This window comes from Taudactylus pleione, unplaced genomic scaffold (genome assembly GCF_031769625.1).
Source record: "Taudactylus pleione unplaced genomic scaffold, aTauple2 ptg000073l, whole genome shotgun sequence".
Lineage (NCBI taxonomy): Eukaryota > Metazoa > Chordata > Amphibia > Anura > Myobatrachidae > Taudactylus > Taudactylus pleione.
This window is the reverse complement of record NW_028284475.1, coordinates 8,301,333-8,323,954: the sequence shown is the minus strand read 5'-3', so window position 1 is coordinate 8,323,954 and position 22,622 is coordinate 8,301,333. Positions and strand designations below refer to the sequence as shown.

At 44.5% G+C, this 22,622-nt stretch overlaps 1 long non-coding RNA gene across 1 annotated transcript in view; it reads right to left on the bottom strand.

Moving 5' to 3' along the window:
• The window catches only part of LOC148532615 (uncharacterized), a 45,996-nt gene that overhangs the window by 8,968 nt on the left and 14,406 nt on the right, over window positions 1–22,622 (bottom strand). The window contains exon 2 of the long non-coding RNA XR_015877711.1: window positions 14,426–14,562. This is a non-coding gene — a long non-coding RNA (uncharacterized LOC148532615). The remainder of the gene's footprint in view (window positions 1–14,425; window positions 14,563–22,622) is intronic.

The window sequence follows — 22,622 nt, the reverse complement described above, 5'->3', positions numbered from 1 at the left end:
TGTGTCCTACACCTAATCCTTCCTCCACACATGCTCTATACACTAGTGACATCTACATCACTAATATCATCACTGCTCTGCTCCCTTGTGTCATACATTACTGTGTCATACACCTAATCCTTCCTCCACACATGCTCTATATACTAGTGACATCTACATCACTAATATCATCACTGCTCTGCTCCCTATTGTCATACATTACTGTGTCATACACCTAATCCTTCCTCCACACATGCTCTATACACTAGTGACACCTACATCACTAATATCATCACTGCTCTGCTCCCTATTGTCATACATTACTGTGTCCTACACCTAATCCTTCCTCCACACATGCTCTATACACTAGTGACAGCTACATCACTAATATCATCACTGCTCAGCTCCCTATTGTCATACATCAATGTTACATACACCTAATCCTTCCTCCACACATGCTCTATACACTAGTGACAGCTACATCACTAATATCATCACTGCCCGGCTCCCTATTGTCATACATTACTGTGTCATACACGTAATCCTTCCTCCACACATGCTCTATACACTAGTGACACCTACATCACTAATATCATCACTGCTCTGCTCCCTATTGTCATACATTACTGTGTCCTACACCTAATCCTTCCTCCACACATGCTCTATACACTAGTGACAGCTACATCACTAATATCATCACTGCCCGGCTCCCTATTGTCATACATTACTGTGTCATACACCTAATCCTTCCTCCACACATGCTCTATACACTAGTGACATCTACATCACTAATATCATCACTGTTCTGCTCCCTATTGTCATACATTACTGTGTCATACACGTAATCCTTCCTCCTCACATGCTCTATACAATAGTGACAGCTACATCACTAATATCATCACTGCTCTGCTCCCTATTGTCATACATTACTGTGTCATACACCTAAGCCTTCCTCCACACATGCTCTATACACTAGTGACATCTACATCACTAATATCACTGCCCGGCTCCCTATTGTCATACATTACTGTGTCCTACACCGAATCCTGCCTCCACACATGCTCTATACACTAGTGACACCTACATCACTAATATCACTGCCCAGCTCCCTATTGTCATACATTACTGTGTCCTACACCTAATCCTTCCTCCACACATGCTCTATACACTAGTGACACCTACATCACTAATATCACTGCCCGGCTCCCTATTGTCATACATTACTGTGTCCTACACCTAATCCTTCCTCCACACATGCTCTATACACTAGTGACACCTACATCACTAATATCATCACTGCTCTGCTCCCTTGTGTCATACATTACTGTGTCCTACACCTAAATCTTCCTCCACACATGCTCTATACACTAGTGACATCTACATCACTAATATCATCACTGCTCTGCTCCCTATTGTCATACATTACTGTGTCATACACCTAATCCTTCCTCCACACATGCTCTATACACTAGTGACACCTACATCACTAATATCATCACTGCCCGGCTCCCTATTGTCATACATTACTGTGTCATACACGTAATCCTTCCTCCACACATGCTCTATATACTAGTGACAGCTACATCACTAATATCATCACTGCTCAGCTCCCTATTGTCATACATCAATGTTACATACACCTAATCCTTCCTCCTCACATGCTCTATACAATAGTGACAGCTACATCACTAATATCATCACTGCTCTGCTCCCTATTGTCATACATTACTGTGTCATACACCTAATCCTTCCTCCACACATGCTCTATACACTAGTGACATCTACATCACTAATATCATCACTGCTCTGCTCCCTATTGTCATACATTACTGTTACATACACCTAATCCTTCCTCCACACATGCTCTATACACTAGTGACAGCTACATCACTAATCTCATCACTGCTCTGCTCCCTATTGTCATACATTACTGTGTCCTACACCTAATCCTTCCTCCACACATGCTCTATACACTAGTGACACCTACATCACTAATATCATCACTGCCCGGCTCCCTATTGTCATACATTACTGTGTCCTACACCTAATCCTTCCTCCACACATGCTCTATACACTAGTGACACCTACATCACTAATATCACTGCTCTGCTCCCTTGTGTCATACATTACTGTGTCATACACGTAATCCTTCCTCCACACATGCTCTATACACTAGTGACAGCTACATCACTAATATCATCACTGCTCTGCTCCCTATTGTCATACATTACTGTGTCCTACACCTAATCCTTCCTCCACACATGCTCTATACACTAGTGACAGCTACATCACTAATATCATCACTGCTCTGCTCCCTTGTGTCATACATTACTGTGTCATACACCTAATCCTTCCTCCACACATGCTCTATATACTAGTGACACCTACATCACTAATATCATCACTGCTCTGCTCCCTATTGTCATACATTACTGTGTCCTACACCTAATCCTTCCTCCACACATGCTCTATACACTAGTGACAGCTACATCACTAATATCATCACTGCCCGGCTCCCTATTGTCATACATTACTGTGTCATACACGTAATCCTTCCTCCACACATGCTCTATACACTAGTGACACCTACATCACTAATATCATCACTGCTCTGCTCCCTATTGTCATACATTACTGTGTCATACACGTAATCCTTCCTCCACACATGCTCTATATATTAGTGACAGCTACATCACTAATATCATCACTGCTCAGCTCCCTATTGTCATACATCAATGTTACATACACCTAATCCTTCCTCCTCACATGCTCTATACACTAGTGACATCTACATCACTAATATCACTGCTCTGCTCCCTATTGTCATACATTACTGTGTCCTACACCTAATCCTTCCTCCACACATGCTCTATACACTAGTGACATCTACATCACTAATATCACTGCTCTGCTCCCTATTGTCATACATTACTGTCATACACCTAATCCTTCCTCCACACATGCTCTATACACTAGTGACAGCTACATCACTAATCTCATCACTGCTCTGCTCCCTATTGTCATACATTACTGTGTCATACACCTAATCCTTCCTCCACACATGCTCTATACACTAGTGACAGCTACATCACTAATCTCATCACTGCTCTGCTCCCTATTGTCATACATTACTGTGTCATACACCTAATCCTTCCTCCACACATGCTCTATACACTAGTGACAGCTACATCACTAATATCATCACTGCCCGGCTCCCTATTGTCATACATTACTGTGTCATTCACCTAATCCTTCCTCCACACATGCTCTATACACTAGTGACACCTACATCACTAATATCATCACTGCTCTGCTCCCTATTGTCATACATTACTGTGTCCTACACCTAATCCTTCCTCCACACATGCTCTATACACTAGTGACACCTACATCACTAATATCATCACTGCTCTGCTCCCTATTGTCATACATTACTGTGTCATACACCTAATCCTTCCTCCACACATGCTCTATACACTAGTGACATCTACATCACTAATATCATTACTGCCCGGCTCCCTATTGTCATACATTACTGTGTCATACACCTAATCCTTCCTCCACACATGCTCTATACACTAGTGACATCTACATCACTAATATCATCACTGCTCTGCTCCCTTGTGTCATACATTACTGTGTCATACACCAAATCCTTCCTCCACACATGCTCTATACACTAGTGACACCTACATCACTAATATCATCACTGCTCTGCTCCCTATTGTCATACATTACTGTGTCATACACCTAATCCTTCCTCCACACATGCTCTATACACTAGTGACATCTACATCACTAATATCATCACTGCTCTGCTCCCTATTGTCATACATTACTGTGTCATACACCTAATCCTTCCTCCACACATGCTCTATACACTATTGACACCTACATCACTAATATCATCACTGCTCTGCTCCCTTGTGTCATACATTACTGTGTCCTACACCTAAATCTTCCTCCACACATGCTCTATACACTAGTGACATCTACATCACTAATATCATCACTGCTCTGCTCCCTTGTGTCATACATTACTGTGTCATACACCTAATCCTTCCTCTACACATGCTCTATACACTAGTGACACCTACATCACTAATATCATCACTGCTCTGCTCCCTATTGTCATACATTACTTTGTCATACACCTAATCCTTCCTCCACACATGCTCTATACACTAGTGACATCTACATCACTAATATCACTGCTCTGCTCCCTATTGTCATACATTACTGTGTCCTACACCTAATCCTTCCTCCACACATGCTCTATACACTAGTGACATCTACATCTCTAATATCACTGCTCTGCTCCCTATTGTCATACATTACTGTGTCCTACACCTAATCCTTCCTCCACACATGCTCTATACACTAGTGACAGCTACATCACTAATCTCATCACTGCTCTGCTCCCTATTGTCATACATTACTGTGTCATACACCTAATCCTTCCTCCACACATGCTCTATACACTAGTGACATCTACATCACTAATATCATCACTGCTCTGCTCCCTATTGTCATACATTACTGTGTCCTACACCTAATCCTTCCTCCACACATGCTCTATACACTAGTGACAGCTACATCACTAATATCATCACTGCTCAGCTCCCTATTGTCATACATCAATGTTACATACACCTAATCCTTCCTCCACACATGCTCTATACACTAGTGACAGCTACATCACTAATATCATCACTGCTCTGCTCCCTTGTGTCATACATTACTGTTACATACACCTAATCCTTCCTCCACACATGCTCTATACACTAGTGACAGCTACATCACTAATATCATCACTGCTCTGCTCCCTTGTGTCATACATTACTGTGTCATACACCTAATCCTTCCTCATCACACATGCTCTATACACTAGTGACAGCTACATCACTAATATCATCACTGCTCTGCTCCCTTGTGTCATACATTACTGTGTCCTACACCTAATCCTTCCTCCACACATGCTCTATACACTAGTGACAGCTACATCACTAATATCATCACTGCTCTGCTCCCTATTGTCATACATTACTGTGTCATACACCTAATCCTTCCTCCACACATGCTCTATACACTAGTGACAGCTACATCACTAATATCATCACTGCTCTGCTCCCTTGTGTCATACATTACTGTTACATACACCTAATCCTTCCTCCACACATGCTCTATACACTAGTGACAGCTACATCACTAATATCATCACTGCTCTGCTCCCTTGTGTCATACATTACTGTGTCATACACCTAATCCTTCCTCCACACATGCTCTATACACTAGTGACACCTACATCACTAATATCATTACTGCCCGGCTCCCTATTGTCATACATTACTGTGTCATACACGTAATCCTTCCTCCACATATGCTCTATACACTAGTGACACCTACATCACTAATATCATCACTGCTCTGCTCCCTATTGTCATACATTACTGTGTCATACACCTAATCCTTCCTCCACACATGCTCTATACACTAGTGACACCTACATCACTAATATCATCACTGCTCTGCTCCCTATTGTCATACATTACTGTGTCCTACACCTAATCCTTCCTCCACACATGCTCTATACACTAGTGACACCTACATCACTAATATCATCACTGCTCTGCTCCCTTGTGTCATACATTACTGTGTCCTACACCTAACCCTTCCTCCACACATGCTCTATACACTAGTGACATCTACATCACTAATATCATCACTGCTCTATTCCCTATTGTCATACATTACTGTGTCATACACCTAATCCTTCCTCCACACATGCTCTATACACTAGTGACACCTACATCACTAATATCATCACTGCTCTGCTCCCTATTGTCATACATTACTGTGTCCTACACCTAATCCTTCCTCCACACATGCTCTATACACTAGTGACAGCTACATCACTAATATCATCACTGCTCTGCTCCCTATTGTCATACATTACTGTGTCATACACCTAATCCTTCCTCCACACATGCTCTATATACTAGTGACAGCTACATCACTAATATCATCACTGCTCTGCTCCCTGTTGTCATACATCAATGTTACATACACCTAATCCTTCCTCCTCACATGCTCTATAGTATAGTGACACCTACATCACTAATATCATCACTGCTCTGCTCCCTATTATCATACATTACTGTGTCATACACCTAATCCTTCCTCCACACATGCTCTATACACTAGTGACCCCTACATCACTAATATCATCACTGCTCTGCTCCCTATTGTCATACATTACTGTGTCCTACACCTAATCCTTCCTCCACACATGCTCTATACACTAGTGACAGCTACATCACTAATATCATTACTGCTCGGCTCCCTATTGTCATACATTACTGTGTCCTACACCTAATCCTTCCTCCTCACATGCTCTATACAATAGTGACAGCTACATCACTAATATCATCACTGCTCTGCTCCCTATTGTCATACATTACTGTGTCATACACCTAAGCCTTCCTCCACACATGCTCTATACACTAGTGACATCTACATCACTAATATCACTGCCCGGCTCCCTATTGTCATACATTACTGTGTCCTACACCGAATCCTGCCTCCACACATGCTCTATACACTAGTGACACCTACATCACTAATATCACTGCCCAGCTCCCTATTGTCATACATTACTGTGTCCTACACCTAATCCTTCCTCCACACATGCTCTATACACTAGTGACACCTACATCACTAATATCACTGCCGGCTCCCTATTGTCATACATTACTGTGTCCTACACCTAATCCTTCCTCCACACATGCTCTATACACTAGTGACACCTACATCACTAATATCATCACTGCTCTGCTCCCTTGTGTCATACATTACTGTGTCCTACACCTAAATCTTCCTCCACACATGCTCTATACACTAGTGACATCTACATCACTAATATCATCACTGCTCTGCTCCCTATTGTCATACATTACTGTGTCATACACCTAATCCTTCCTCCACACATGCTCTATACACTAGTGACACCTACATCACTAATATCATCACTGCCCGGCTCCCTATTGTCATACATTACTGTGTCATACACGTAATCCTTCCTCCACACATGCTCTATATACTAGTGACAGCTACATCACTAATATCATCACTGCTCAGCTCCCTATTGTCATACATCAATGTTACATACACCTAATCCTTCCTCCTCACATGCTCTATACAATAGTGACAGCTACATCACTAATATCATCACTGCTCTGCTCCCTATTGTCATACATTACTGTGTCCTACACCGAATCCTGCCTCCACACATGCTCTATACACTAGTGACACCTACATCACTAATATCACTGCCCAGCTCCCTATTGTCATACATTACTGTGTCCTACACCTAATCCTTCCTCCACACATGCTCTATACAGTAGTGACACCTACATCACTAATATCACTGCCCGGCTCCCTATTGTCATAATTACTGTGTCCTACACCTAATCCTTCCTCCACACATGCTCTATACACTAGTGACACCTACATCACTAATGGCATCACTGCTCTGCTCCCTATTGTCATACATTACTGTGTCATACACCTAATCCTTCCTCCACACATGCTCTATACACTAGTGACAGCTACATCACTAATATCATCACTGCTCTGCTCCCTATTGTCATACATTACTGTGTCATACACCTAATCCTTCCTCCACACATGCTCTATACACTAGTGACATCTACATCACTAATATCATCACTGCTCTGCTCCCTTGTGTCATACATTACTGTGTCATACACCAAATCCTTCCTCCACACATGCTCTATACACTAGTGACACCTACATCACTAATATCATCACTGCTCTGCTCCCTATTGTCATACATTACTGTGTCATACACCTAATCCTTCCTCCACACATGCTCTATACACTAGTGACATCTACATCACTAATATCATCACTGCTCTGCTCCCTATTGTCATACATCAATGTTACATACACCTAATCCTTCCTCCACACATGCTCTATACACTAGTGACAGCTACATCACTAATATCATCACTGCTCTGCTCCCTTGTGTCATACATTACTGTGTCATACACCTAATCCTTCCTCCACACATGCTCTATACACTAGTGACAGCTACATCACTAATATCATCACTGCTCAGCTCCCTATTGTCATACATCAATGTTACATACACCTAATCCTTCCTCCACACATGCTCTATACACTAGTGACAGCTACATCACTAATATCATCACTGCTCTGCTCCCTGTTGTCATACATTACTGTGTCATACACCTAATCCTTCCTCCACACATGCTCTATACACTATTGACACCTACATCACTAATATCATCACTGCTCTGCTCCCTTGTGTCATACATTACTGTGTCCTACACCTAAATCTTCCTCCACACATGCTCTATACACTAGTGACATCTACATCACTAATATCATCACTGCTCTGCTCCCTTGTGTCATACATTACTGTGTCATACACCTAATCCTTCCTCCACACATGCTCTATACACTAGTGACACCTACATCACTAATATCATCACTGCTCTGCTCCCTATTGTCATACATTACTTTGTCATACACCTAATCCTTCCTCCACACATGCTCTATACACTAGTGACATCTACATCACTAATATCACTGCTCTGCTCCCTATTGTCATACATTACTGTGTCCTACACCTAATCCTTCCTCCACACATGCTCTATACACTAGTGACATCTACATCACTAATATCATCACTGCTCTGCTCCCTATTGTCATACATTACTGTGTCCTACACCTAATCCTTCCTCCACACATGCTCTATACACTAGTGACAGCTACATCACTAATATCATCACTGCTCAGCTCCCTATTGTCATACATCAATGTTACATACACCTAATCCTTCCTCCACACATGCTCTATACACTAGTGACAGCTACATCACTAATATCATCACTGCTCTGCTCCCTTGTGTCATACATTACTGTTACATACACCTAATCCTTCCTCCACACATGCTCTATACACTAGTGACAGCTACATCACTAATATCATCACTGCTCTGCTCCCTTGTGTCATACATTACTGTGTCATACACCTAATCCTTCCTCATCACACATGCTCTATACACTAGTGACAGCTACATCACTAATATCATCACTGCTCTGCTCCCTTGTGTCATACATTACTGTGTCCTACACCTAATCCTTCCTCCACACATGCTCTATACACTAGTGACAGCTACATCACTAATATCATCACTGCTCTGCTCCCTATTGTCATACATTACTGTTACATACACCTAATCCTTCCTCCACACATGCTCTATACACTAGTGACAGCTACATCACTAATATCATCACTGCTCTGCTCCCTTGTGTCATACATTACTGTGTCATACACCTAATCCTTCCTCCACACATGCTCTATACACTAGTGACACCTACATCACTAATATCATTACTGCCCGGCTCCCTATTGTCATACATTACTGTCATTCACCTAATCCTTCCTCCACATATGCTCTATACACTAGTGACACCTACATCACTAATATCATCACTGCTCTGCTCCCTATTGTCATACATTACTGTGTCATACACCTAATCCTTCCTCCACACATGCTCTATACAATAGTGACAGCTACATCACTAATATCATCACTGCTCTGCTCCCTATTGTCATACATTACTGTGTCCTACACCTAATCCTTCCTCCACACATGCTCTATACACTAGTGACAGCTACATCACTAATATCATCACTGCTCTGCTCCCTTGTGTCATACATTACTGTGTCCTACACCTAACCCTTCCTCCACACATGCTCTATACACTAGTGACATCTACATCACTAATATCATCACTGCTCTGCTCCCTATTGTCATACATTACTGTGTCATACACCTAATCCTTCCTCCACACATGCTCTATACACTAGTGACACCTACATCACTAATATCATCACTGCTCTGCTCCCTATTGTCATACATTACTGTGTCCTACACCTAATCCTTCCTCCACACATGCTCTATACACTAGTGACAGCTACATCACTAATATCATCACTGCTCTGCTCCCTATTGTCATACATTACTGTGTCATACACCTAATCCTTCCTCCACACATGCTCTATATACTAGTGACAGCTACATCACTAATATCATCACTGCTCTGCTCCCTGTTGTCATACATCAATGTTACATACACCTAATCCTTCCTCCTCACATGCTCTATAGTATAGTGACACCTACATCACTAATATCATCACTGCTCTGCTCCCTATTATCATACATTACTGTGTCATACACCTAATCCTTCCTCCACACATGCTCTATACACTAGTGACCCCTACATCACTAATATCATCACTGCTCTGCTCCCTTGTGTCATGCATTACTGTGTCATACACCTAATCCTTCCTCCACACATGCTCTATATACTAGTGACAGCTACATCACTAATATCATCACTGCTCTGCTCCCTTGTGTCATACATTACTGTGTCATACACCTAATCCTTCCTCCACACATGCTCTATACACTAGTGACAGCTACATCACTAATATCATCAGTGCTCTGCTCCCTATTGTCATACATTACTGTGTCATTCACCTAATCCTTCCTCCACACATGCTCTATACACTAGTGACATCTACATCACTAATATCATCACTGCTCTGCTCCCTATTGTCATACATTACTGTGTCATACACCTAATCCTTCCTCCACACATGCTCTATACACTATTGACACCTACATCACTAATATCATCACTGCTCTGCTCCCTGTTGTCATACATCAATGTTACATACACCTAATCCTTCCTCCTCACATGCTCTATAGTATAGTGACACCTACATCACTAATATCATCACTGCTCTGCTCCCTATTATCATACATTACTGTGTCATACACCTAATCCTTCCTCCACACATGCTCTATACACTAGTGACCCCTACATCACTAATATCATCACTGCTCTGCTCCCTTGTGTCATACATTACTGTGTCATACACCTAATCCTTCCTCCACACATGCTCTATATACTAGTGACAGCTACATCACTAATATCATCACTGCTCTGCTCCCTGTTGTCATACATTACTGTGTCCTACACCTAAATCTTCCTCCACACATGCTCTATACACTAGTGACCCCTACATCACTAATATCATCACTGCTCTGCTCCCTTGTGTCATACATTACTGTGTCCTACACCTAATCCTTCCTCCACACATGCTCTATATACTAGTGACAGCTACATCACTAATATCATCACTGCTCTGCTCCCTATTGTCATACATCAATGTTACATACACCTAATCCTTCCTCCTCACATGCTCTATAGTATAGTGACACCTACATCACTAATATCATCACTGCTCTGCTCCCTATTATCATACATTACTGTGTCATACACCTAATCCTTCCTCCACACATGCTCTATACACTAGTGACCCCTACATCACTAATATCATCACTGCCCGGCTCCCTATTGTCATACATTACTGTGTCATACACCTAATCCTTCCTCCACACATGCTCTATACACTAGTGACACCTACATCACTAATATCATCACTGCTCGGCTCCCTTGTGTCATACATTACTGTGTCATACACCTAATCCTTCCTCCACACATGCTCTATACACTAGTGACACCTACATCACTAATATCATCACTGCTCTGCTCCCTTGTGTCATACATTACTGTGTCATACACCTAATCCTTCCTCCACACATGCTCTATACACTAGTGACCCCTACATCACTAATATCATCACTGCTCTGCTCCCTATTGTCATACATTACTGTGTCATACACCTAATCCTTCCTCCACACTTGCTCTATACACTAGTGACATCTACATCGCTAATATCACTGCCCGGCTCCCTATTGTCATACATTACTGTGTCCTACACCTAATCCTTCCTCCACACATGCTCTATACACTAGTGACACCTACATCACTAATATCATCACTGCTCTGCTCCCTATTGTCATACATTACTGTGTCATACACCTAATCCTTCCTCCACACATGCTCTATACACTAGTGACACCTACATCACTAATATCATCACTGCTCTGCTCCCTTGTGTCATACATTACTGTGTCATACACCTAATCCTTCCTCCACACATGCTCTATACACTAGTGACACCTACATCACTAATATCATCAGTGCTCTGCTCCCTATTGTCATACATTACTGTGTCATACACCTAATCCTTCCTCCACACATGCTCTATACACTAGTGACCCCTACATCACTAATATCATCACTGCTCTGCTCCCTATTGTCATACATTACTTTGTCATACACCTAATCCTTCCTCCACACATGCTCTATACACTAGTGACATCTACATCACTAATATCACTGCTCTGCTCCCTATTGTCATACATTACTGTGTCCTACACCTAATCCTTCCTCCACACATGCTCTATACACTAGTGACATCTAAATCTAATCTCATCACTGCTCTGCTCCCTATTGTCATACATTACTGTCATACACCTAATCCTTCCTCCACACATGCTCTATACACTAGTGACACCTACATCACTAATATCACTGCTCTGCTCCCTTGTGTCATACACCTAAACCTTCCTCATCACACATGCTCTATAGCAGTGGTTGGGGAACAGGGGCAAATTACCCCACATGGGGTAAAAATGAAATTCCTGGGGGTAATGGACGGACAGCCGGGCATGCATATGAATCATACTATAATATAGAATGATTCATATGCATGCCCGGCTGTGCCGCAGGGAGGCTCTAAGCCGGACGCCGAGATGTTATTACCAGCGGGCGCCCGGCTGCTTCCCTGCAGCGCCGCGTTAGCCGGAGGCTGGAGTTCTCTTCTGAACTCCAGCTTCCGGCTCTCTCCATGCGCACTATGGGCGAGACGTCATGACGTGTCTCCTATAGTTCCGAGGAGCAGCTGGGCGGACAGGACGGCGGCGAATGCAGGAGCGGGGATTAAGGTAAGTGTTTGTTTTTTTTGTACACGCAGCACTACAGGGGCATTATATGGGGGCACTACTACAGGGGCATTATATGGGGGCACTACTATATGATTTACTTCCAAATCAAGGGGGTAACGTCTGCGTATCTAAATATATTTTGGGGTAAAAGGTCAAAAAGTTCCCTGATCCGTTCTATAGAATAGTGACAACTGCCTCAAAATCCGTCCAGTGGTTCCCGAGATTATCCCGAACACACACACACACACACACACGTCTACCAGGGACTGGTTTTATACTATGTATAGATAATGAAAGATGTTTGATGTCATAACACTGCACCAGACCTGATTCCATTGCATTACCCCATAAATCCTATATAACACGCAGACGCTTGAGACTTGTAATTGATCAGGACCCAAAATAAACAGTGTCTACGGTACTGTGGTGTAGGATGTCATTGGATAAAATCCATTGCTACAGGTAATTTGGCACAGACTATAATCTGTCCTTCCCGGCATTTCATTATTATGTTACCCCGGGATTCTAGGAATCAATGTATCACAGCAGGTACAGTTACAAACATGTCCTGCGGTTACCTGGCTACGTACCCTGTTTCCATGCATACATACATATTTCTAAACACTGTATAATGAGCTAAATCATTGGCATGTGAAGAGGACCTCACCTACCATTTGTGGCCGCTTGTGTTATTTACCCAAGCTAAGCATCTCGGGTAAATCCCAGGCACTGTCTGGTAGAGAAGAGGCTTCTCCAGTGTCTTGTCTGCTAACCTGGATCACAGATGCCGTGTAACTTAGCGCATCATTGTACTATATGTATTATACACATTGCACGCCCGTGTGTTATTCACTTATGTTTTCTTTAAAAGTAAAATGCCCTGGACTTCTCGTCACATTTGCCCCCGTAACCCAGACATATCAGTACATGTAACTGAATGCTGAGGACATGGGGCACCCCTGCCCACAGCACAGTGCCAGTGGCGGTTTCTTCTTTCCTCCAATAGAAAGCTGCTGTTGCATCTGTCTCCTCCCCATATATTTGCATACCAGTGCCACAGGCAAGTTGTAACCTGGGAAAGGATAACACTGAGTGGCAATGTGACTAGGGCGCACCAGCAGACTGTGACACCTGTATATCTGTGTGCACCTGAGTCTGTATATGAGGCACATCGGAACTTGGAATTAAAAAAGCTGTGGCCGCTAGATTGCCGTACACAGATATATAAGTGTCGCATGTCAAATTATTCGGCAGTCTGCTGGTGCGTCCGAGTTGCATACATCGTAGGTCACTCAGCACATTTGTAGCAAGGACCTGGGTGCCCTCCAAAGTAATCACATAACCCCGCAGGTGGGTGGCGGCACTCTCAGGAATTAAGTGTCAAAAAGAAGCCAAGGAGTCCGGCTAACAAGTCAAGGTTTCAATTTATCCAAGTACATTTTCATCAGGTCAACAGACATACACAAATCTTACCTTAAATACCTTCACCCAGTGCTCAGAAAGGCCACGCCGGCTTCCTACCACGTAAGTAGTGTGCCAAGTTGCACCCGCGATGACTTCATTGACTAACACTTTGCGGATGCGGTGTGCATAGAAACCAATCACCCAGACTACAACCAAAAACACAAGCAAAAATAACATACAAATATCTGAGAGAGAAACAGTGAATTTTTGTAGACAAATACCAATGTCAGCAGAAAAAGATCATATTGAAAGAAAGTGTGTGTATGTATGTCATATCCAAAATACTTGGGACCAAGGCTAATTGGATATCGGAATATTCCGTATTTTGGAATATTTGCATACCATAATGAAATATCTTGGGAATGGGACCGAAATCTAAACACAGAATGCATTTACAGTGCATCCGGAAAGTATTCACAACGCTTCACTTTTTCCACATTTTATTATGTTACAGCCTTATTCCAAAATGGAATAAATACATTTTTGTCCTCAAAATTCTACACATAATACCCCATAATGACAACGTGTAAAAAGTGTTTTTGCAAATTTCATTAAAAAAAAGGAAGAAATCACATGTACATAAGTATTCACAGCCTTTGCTCCATCAGGCTCGATGGGAAGCGTCGGTGCACAGCCATTTTCAGATCTCTCCAGAGTTGTTCAATCGGATTCAAGTCTGGGCTCTGGCTGGGCCACTCAAGGACATTCACAGAGTTGTCCTGAAGCCACTCCTTTGATATCTTGGCTGTGTGCTTAGGGTCATTGTCCTGCTGAAAGATGAACCGTCGCCCCAGTCTGAGGTCGAGCGCTCTGGAGCAGGTTTTCATCCAGGATGTCTCTGTACATTGCTGCATTCATCTTTCCCTCTATCCTGACTAGTCTCCCAGTTCCTGCCACTGAAAAACATCCCCACAGCATGATGTTGCCACCACCATGCTTCATTGTAGGGATGGTATTGGCCTGGTGATGAGCCGTGCCTGGTTTCCTCCAAACATAACGCCTGGCATTCACGCCAAAGAGTTCAATCTTTGTCTCTCATGGTCTGAGAGCCCTTCAGGTGCATTTTGGCAAACTCCGGGCGGGCTGCCATGTGCTTTTTTTTTTACTAAGGAGTGGCTTCCGTCTGGCCCCTCTACCATACAGGCCTGATTGGTGGATTGCTGCAGAGATGGTTGTCCTTCAGGAAGGTTCTCCTCTCTCCACAGAGGAATGCTGTAGCTCTGACAGAGTAACCATCGGGTTCTCGGTCACCTCCCTGACTAGGGCCCTTCTCCCACGATCGCTCAGTTTAGACGGCCAGCCAACTCTTGGAAGAGTCCTGGTGGTTCTGAACTTCTTCCATTTACAGATGATGGAGGCCACTGTGCTCTTTGGGACCTTCAGAGCAGCAGATATTTTTCTGTACCCTTCCCCAGATTTGTGCCTCAAGACAATCCTGTCTTGGAGGTCTACAGATAATTCCTTTGACTTCATGCTTGGTTTGTGCTCTTGCATGCACTGTCAAGTGTGGGACCTTACATAGACAGGTGTATGCCTTTCAAAAATCATGTCCAACCAACTGAATTTACCAAAGGTGGACTCCAATAAAGCTGTAGGAACATCTCAAGGATGATCAGTGGAAACAGTGTGCACCTGAGCTCAATTTTGATCTTCATGGTAAAGGCTGTGTACATGTGATTTCTCAGTGTTTTTTTTTTTTTTTTTTAATTGAATTTGCAAAAAACTAAAAAAAAACTTTTTACACATTGTCATTATGGGGTATTGTGGGTAGAATTTTGGAATAAGGCTGTAACTTAACAACATGTGGAAAAAGTGAAGCATGGGAAATACTTTCCGGATGCACTGTATGTTTCATATACACCTTAAACACATAGCCTGCAGGTAATTTTATACAATATTTTCAAGAATTTTGAGGCTCAAACAAAGTTTGTGTATTTTATTCTTGTCACGTCTCCCTCTACTGGGGGGGGAATACTGGGGGCACTACCAGGGGGCGATTACTACAGGGGGCACTAAAAGGGGGGATTACCACTGGGAGAACTACCAGGGGGGGATTACTACAGGGGGCACTACCAGGGTGGGATTACTACAGGGGGAACTACCAGGGGAGGATTACTACAGGGGGCACTACCAGTGGGGGATTACTACAGGGGGCACTAAAAGGGGGGATTACCACTGGGGGTACTACCAGGGAGGGATTACTACTGGAGGCACTGAAAGGGGGGATTACTACTGGGGGCACTACCAGCTGCTGCCATTTCCCACACTAGGCTTATACTCGAGTCAATAAGTTTTCCCAGTTTTTTGGGGTAAAAGTAGGTACCTCGGCTTATATTCGGGTCGGCTTATACTCGAGTATATACGGTACATGAAATTAATTTGTGTTTTATAAACACCTTATACACAAAGCCTGAAGGTAATTTTAAACAATACTTTTAATAATTTAGTGCTTTAAACAAAGTTTGTATGCATTGAACCATTAAAAAACAAAATGCCATGCTAAAAAAAGAAATCTGTATTTTGGAACATTTGGATATGGGAGACTCAACCTGTGTGTGTATATACGTGTATGTGTGTATATATAATATATATATAAAAAATTGGTGGGCGGGTGGCACTCTTGGCTATATTAATTCAAATAAAGAACCACACTAGGACAAGCGTATATCGACGTTTCTGAGTTTTAACTCCTTTTATCTTGATAAAGGAGTTAAAACTCAAAAACGTCGATATACGCTTGTCCTGGCGTGGTTCTTAATTTGAATTAATATAGCCAAGAGTGCGCCATCCACCCACCCAGTTTCTACACATTGTCCAGGAGGGGCACCAGGCACGTTGCTTGATTTTCACATAGGAGTGCCAGGCATTCGGGACTATATATATATATAGCGTTCCCGCTAGGCTGTTTTGGCGGGGCAAAAAGCGCCCTGTCCTCACAGCCTGCGGGAGCCGTTCTCACCTGCGGGACGCAGTGTCCCGCGGGTGGAGAAACATGCGGTGACCCTGTCACCGCCGGAGAATAGACGCCGGGCGCATGCGCCCGGCATCTAGTCTCCCTGTCTGCAGGGCTTGGGGGCTGCCCGGCGTGTCCGTAAGTGCCGGGCACGCCCCCAAGAGTGACGAAAAGGGGACGCGTCTTATAGACACGCCCCTTTTCCAATGACCACGCCCCCTTCTCGGTCGCGCGCGCGCCGGGCATGCCCTCTCTAGTTCCGGCGCCCTGCCTCCCGCTGGAGCTAGAGGGAACACTATATATATATATATATATATATATATATATATATAATATATAAAATAAAAATTTATATTAATTTCAGGGGTGCACTCACCAGTCTTCATTGAAAAATTATTTTATTTCATGTAGGTTACAGCTACATCGATGGTTCGGTCCCGTGCGTGGACCTTTGTCAAGATACATCTTCTATATATAACTCTGAGCCGGCACTCACCATTCTAAATCCGCATACCCGGGTGCACAAACAAGCAAAAAATGTCATGAACGGTCATAGGCAAAGGGGGTGGCACTCCAGGATTTTGAAAGTCAAGAATAACTGCAATGGACGTGCAACATTTTGGTTTAATCACAAACAGTCATCAGGCAGCCGTTACAAGTCCTTTGCAGTTATTCTTGACTTTCAAAATCCTGGAGTGCCACCCCCCTTTGCCTACATATATATATATTCTCTCAAACAGCGAAAAAAGGAATTATAGAAATCTATTAAAGGTAAGCTGTTCATTCAGTCCATTAAGACTGACCGTGTTAAGATAATTAATCCACCGGGTTTCCCTTTGAAGTAATATCTGTCTCTATGGTCTTCTGAAACACAATCAATTATATATCTTAATGTAGACAGACTGCTTTTTTTTTTAACCCTAAAATGTTTGGCCACGGGTTGTTCTGTCTGTTTTTTCTCCAGAGCCAGCCTAATAGCTAACGGGCAGAGTTTTTTTTTTATTTAGCGGACGCTGTAAACGCATCTACTCTTGGAATTGCCAAAGCTTTTTGTTTAGCTGTCGTCAAATATCCTCTTTGCAGGAACTTAGTTGTCATACGCTGCAGTCCCCCTGCTGGCACGCCTGCAAAAGGGGCGTGGTTACATCTCATAAGGGGCGTGGTTACATCTCATAAGGGGCGTGGTTACATCTCATAAGGGTGTGCCATGAGTCACAGGGGTCTTGTTCTTGTGGCAAACCCCATTTTTCAATATCACTGCCGCGCCGAGTGCCGGGTGGCAGAACTGCTCGGGCAGGGTTTGACATCGGACCGGCCCATCTGACCATCGGCCCTTTTGGCATTTGCCAGATGGGCAGTCCGGCCCTGTACAGATGTGTCGTCATACACCTAGCGTCTATATGCCATACTGCACGAGACGCTCCGAGAGGAGCAGCGTACCGTGTTTTTCCTTAGATGTTGCATCGTATTCACATCACAGATGCAGCAAAACTCCACTCTCAGTGCACTAGAGACACCGGGCTGCAGATGAAGCACACAGGAACTTGGTGTGAGCATAAAATGCAGCGACTGCTCACGTCACAGCACTTCTTACACAGATGCAGACTCTGTCGCACACAGATGTACAAATGCCCACATCAGATTGATTAGTGCAAGCTAGCAGTGTAGTTTTGTCACTCAGTTTTCTTCTCTCACCATAGGGGACACAGGGATAATACGGGGGTATAGGTTATGCAGAAGTTCTGGGCACTAAACAGATAGTCTTTGACTGAATACCGACTGCTTAAAAGCAGCCGGTTCAAATCCCGACAAAGGAAGCCCAGCAGCACACAATCCCGACGACAAGCTGGTAAGTTGTAGTTAACCCCCCCCCCCCCCCCCCCAAAAAAAAAACCTTCCCTTGGGGGTGCCTAACCCTGAGACGCGGGGAGTGGTGCCTAACCCTAAGTCTCCCCGTGGCGCCTAACCCCCCACCTTAAAACTCCCCCCAGTGGTGCCTTACCCCCCCTTCACCTAGTGTAACCCTAAGTCCCAGGGGATGCCTAATCCTCCCCACTTCCCGCGGCTAACTGCTCCCGATGACCGGCATACCTACGTTCGGTATGCCGGGCGTAGGGATTTCAGCGTAGGGCTAATAATAGGCGTCGGTATTTAGACGCCTAACTTTAGTCCCATGCCGGGCTTCAGTGTCGGGATTCTAGCGGTCGGCATCCTGACCACATCTCATTATGCCTGTCAGTTTTTCTGTCCTGTTTAACTCTATGCAGTCTCTCTGTGTACTTCTGGCAGTTAGCCCCTGTATTAACAGGGTGAAGGGTTCACTGTGTTCCCCTTTTATTTATGCCCCACTTATCAATTGGTGCGGCTTTACATTCATTGCACCTTCCCCTTATTGAACAAGTCTGTTGCTACAGGGGATTACCTTGGATTCTACCATGTCCTCCAAGACCAAGACACCTGTGGAGGTGGACAAGGAGGAGGTGGGAGCTCCTCTGTTTACACACGTCTGTTGGTCTCTCCACGCAGGATCCAGTCCAGATTGGTCTCTGTATATGGTACTGCACAGATGCGCAGCGAGCGGTCCCATTCACAGCCTCCAGCCAGCTTCCCCAGGTTTCGCATGGAATCTCTGTGTTCCATCATTCTGGCGTTGGTACCAGGGGATTTCATGGCCTCCTTGGGTGTCCTACTTACATATTCCTTTCCAGATTAGTCACCAGTGCTTCCTCTGGTTTGGAGCCCGAGGGGACCATCACCAGTATTGGGCTTTGCCATTTGATCTTCCACGGCTCCTCGTGTCTTCACGAAAGTCATAGTGGTCATGGCAGCTCATTTGCGGCGCAGGGGTGTCCGGATTCTCTCTTACTTGGATGATCTTATCCTGGTCCAGTCTCCGGATGTCCTCAGTGAACATCTTTATCTGCCAATAGATCTTCTCCAGTCTCATGGGTGGATCATCAATTGGAGAAGATATTTAACTGCGTCTCAGCAGATGCTCCACCTTTGGGGCCTTACTGGACTCCACTGTTCAGAGAGTCTTCCTTCCGGCGGACAGGCTTCTGGACCTTCAGGACAAGATGTGCAGGTTCTTGCAACACCACCAAGTGCCCATTCACTTCTGCATGAGGATCCTGGGCTCACTAGTTTCCACCTTCGACATTGTGGAGTATGCCCAATTTCACTCTCTGCCTCTCAGAGGGAAGTTCTGACCCGATGGAACGGATCCTATTTTCAGGTTAAGACACAGAGCATCATCCTCTCTCAGGTGGCTCCAGGTGTCCCACTTGGATAAGGGATGGCCTCTGTTGGATTTAGAATTGGGTTCTGCTCCCCACCGATGCCAGTCTGCATGGGTGGGGGACAGTAACCTGCTAGCAGTCCTTTCAGCGTCAGTGGACAGTTCAGGAGAGCCGCCTTCTAATCAACATTCTGGAGCTCCAAGCGTTCTTTCATGCTCTTGTGTCGAGCGCAACCGCTCCTCCAGCATTGTCCGGTCCAGGTTCAGTCTGGCAACATATCTGCCATTGCCTACATCAACCACCAGGGAGGCACTCGCAGTTGTGGTACCATGAAGGAGGTGAGTCGCATTCTTAGCTGGCTAGAGCTTCATCTTCCAGCTCTGTCAGCGGTCTTCATTCCAGGAGTCCAGAATTTGGAAACTGACTTCCTAAGCTACCAAGACATTCACTCGGAAGAGTGGGCTCTTCATCCAGATGTCTTTCAGCTTCTGGTTCATCGCTGAGGCCTGACAGACATAGTCTTGATGGCATCTTGACACAACCAAAAGTTGCTGAGGTACTGTTCTCGCACAAGGGATCCAGGAGCTCTGCTGGTGGACGCCTTAGCAGTTAGTGGGTCTTTCATCTCGTGTACACATTCCCTCCGATCTCGCTTATTCCGCGGGTTCTCCGCAAATTGAAAGTGGTAGGCGGCATCGTGATCCTCGTGGCTCCCGATTTGGCTGTGGCGAGCTTGGTACACGGATCTTCATGGCCCTTCCATCGTCGCTCCTCTGCGTTTTTCTCTCAGCTGGATCTTCTTTCTCAGGGCCCGCTTCCGGCCAGATCTGGCCTATCTTGCTTTGACGGGGAGGCTCTTGAGACTTCCATTGTGAGAGCCAAGGGCTTTTACAGGTAGATCATTCGTACCATGCTCAGTGCTTGCAAACCCCCTTTATCTAAGATTTTGTATTGGGTTTGGAGGAATTACTTCTCTTGGTGTTCGGCCAGGGGGCTTAACTCTAGGGGTTATATTTAAAAGTGCGGGTTTTTAGAAGTAGAGATGTTGCCCATAGCAACCAATCAGATTCTAGTTATCTTCTGGAAGCTGCTAGAGGAGTGTTAAGTAGAATCTGATTGGTTGCTATGGGCAACATCTCCATTTTTAAAAACCCACACTTTAGTAAATATACCATAGGTCCTTTCGTCTTTCCCCAGCTCCTCTCCTTCCTGCAAACAGGCCTGGATTTGGGTCTTCACCTTTCATCCCTGAAGGTTCAGGTTTCAGCCCTTTCTGTACTCTTTCAGAGATGGCTTGCGTTGTTGCCTGACGTCAGATCTTTCTTTCAGGGAGTCCTCCACGTGCAGCCCCCTTTTTGTTTCTTCGGTGGCTCCATTGGACTTGTCTTTAGTGCTTAGGGCTTTTCTGTCTTCTCCCTACGAGCCTTTAGACATTAGCTGGCTTACGTGGAAAACTGTTCCTTCCGCCAAGCGCGTTGGCCCGGAGAGTGTTGGTCTTGAGCACACTGTCGTGACTCTGTTTCTGGTCTTTCACTCGGACCGGATCGTTCTTCGGACACGTTAGGTTAGGCTACCTACCGAAGGTAGTTCCACATCAACCAGGTGATTGTGGTTCCGGCTTTTCAGTAACTTGTTTATACACCGGAGGAGGCCTCTTTGGATGAGCCCTTTGTACCTTTGTAGACCGCACTAGGGATATCCGTAAGTCCGATTTCCCTTTTGGGTGCTCTATGGTTTTCACAAACTGCGCCGGCCGGCTATGAAGCAGACCTTGGTGTGCGCGCGGGCAGACCTGCCTGCACCATCAGGTCAGAAGGTACTTGGGCAGCTCGCTGGGGTGCCTCGGTTGAGCAACTTTTGCAGAGTGGCCACTTGGTCTTCTGTCCACTTGTTTATCCGTTTTTATTCCTTTGACACTTTCACCTCTGCAGACACAGCATTTGCGCAGAGAATTCTCAGTGCAGCTCAGGAGCACCCCCTCCCTTAGGGGAATTGATTTAGGACACCCCAGCAT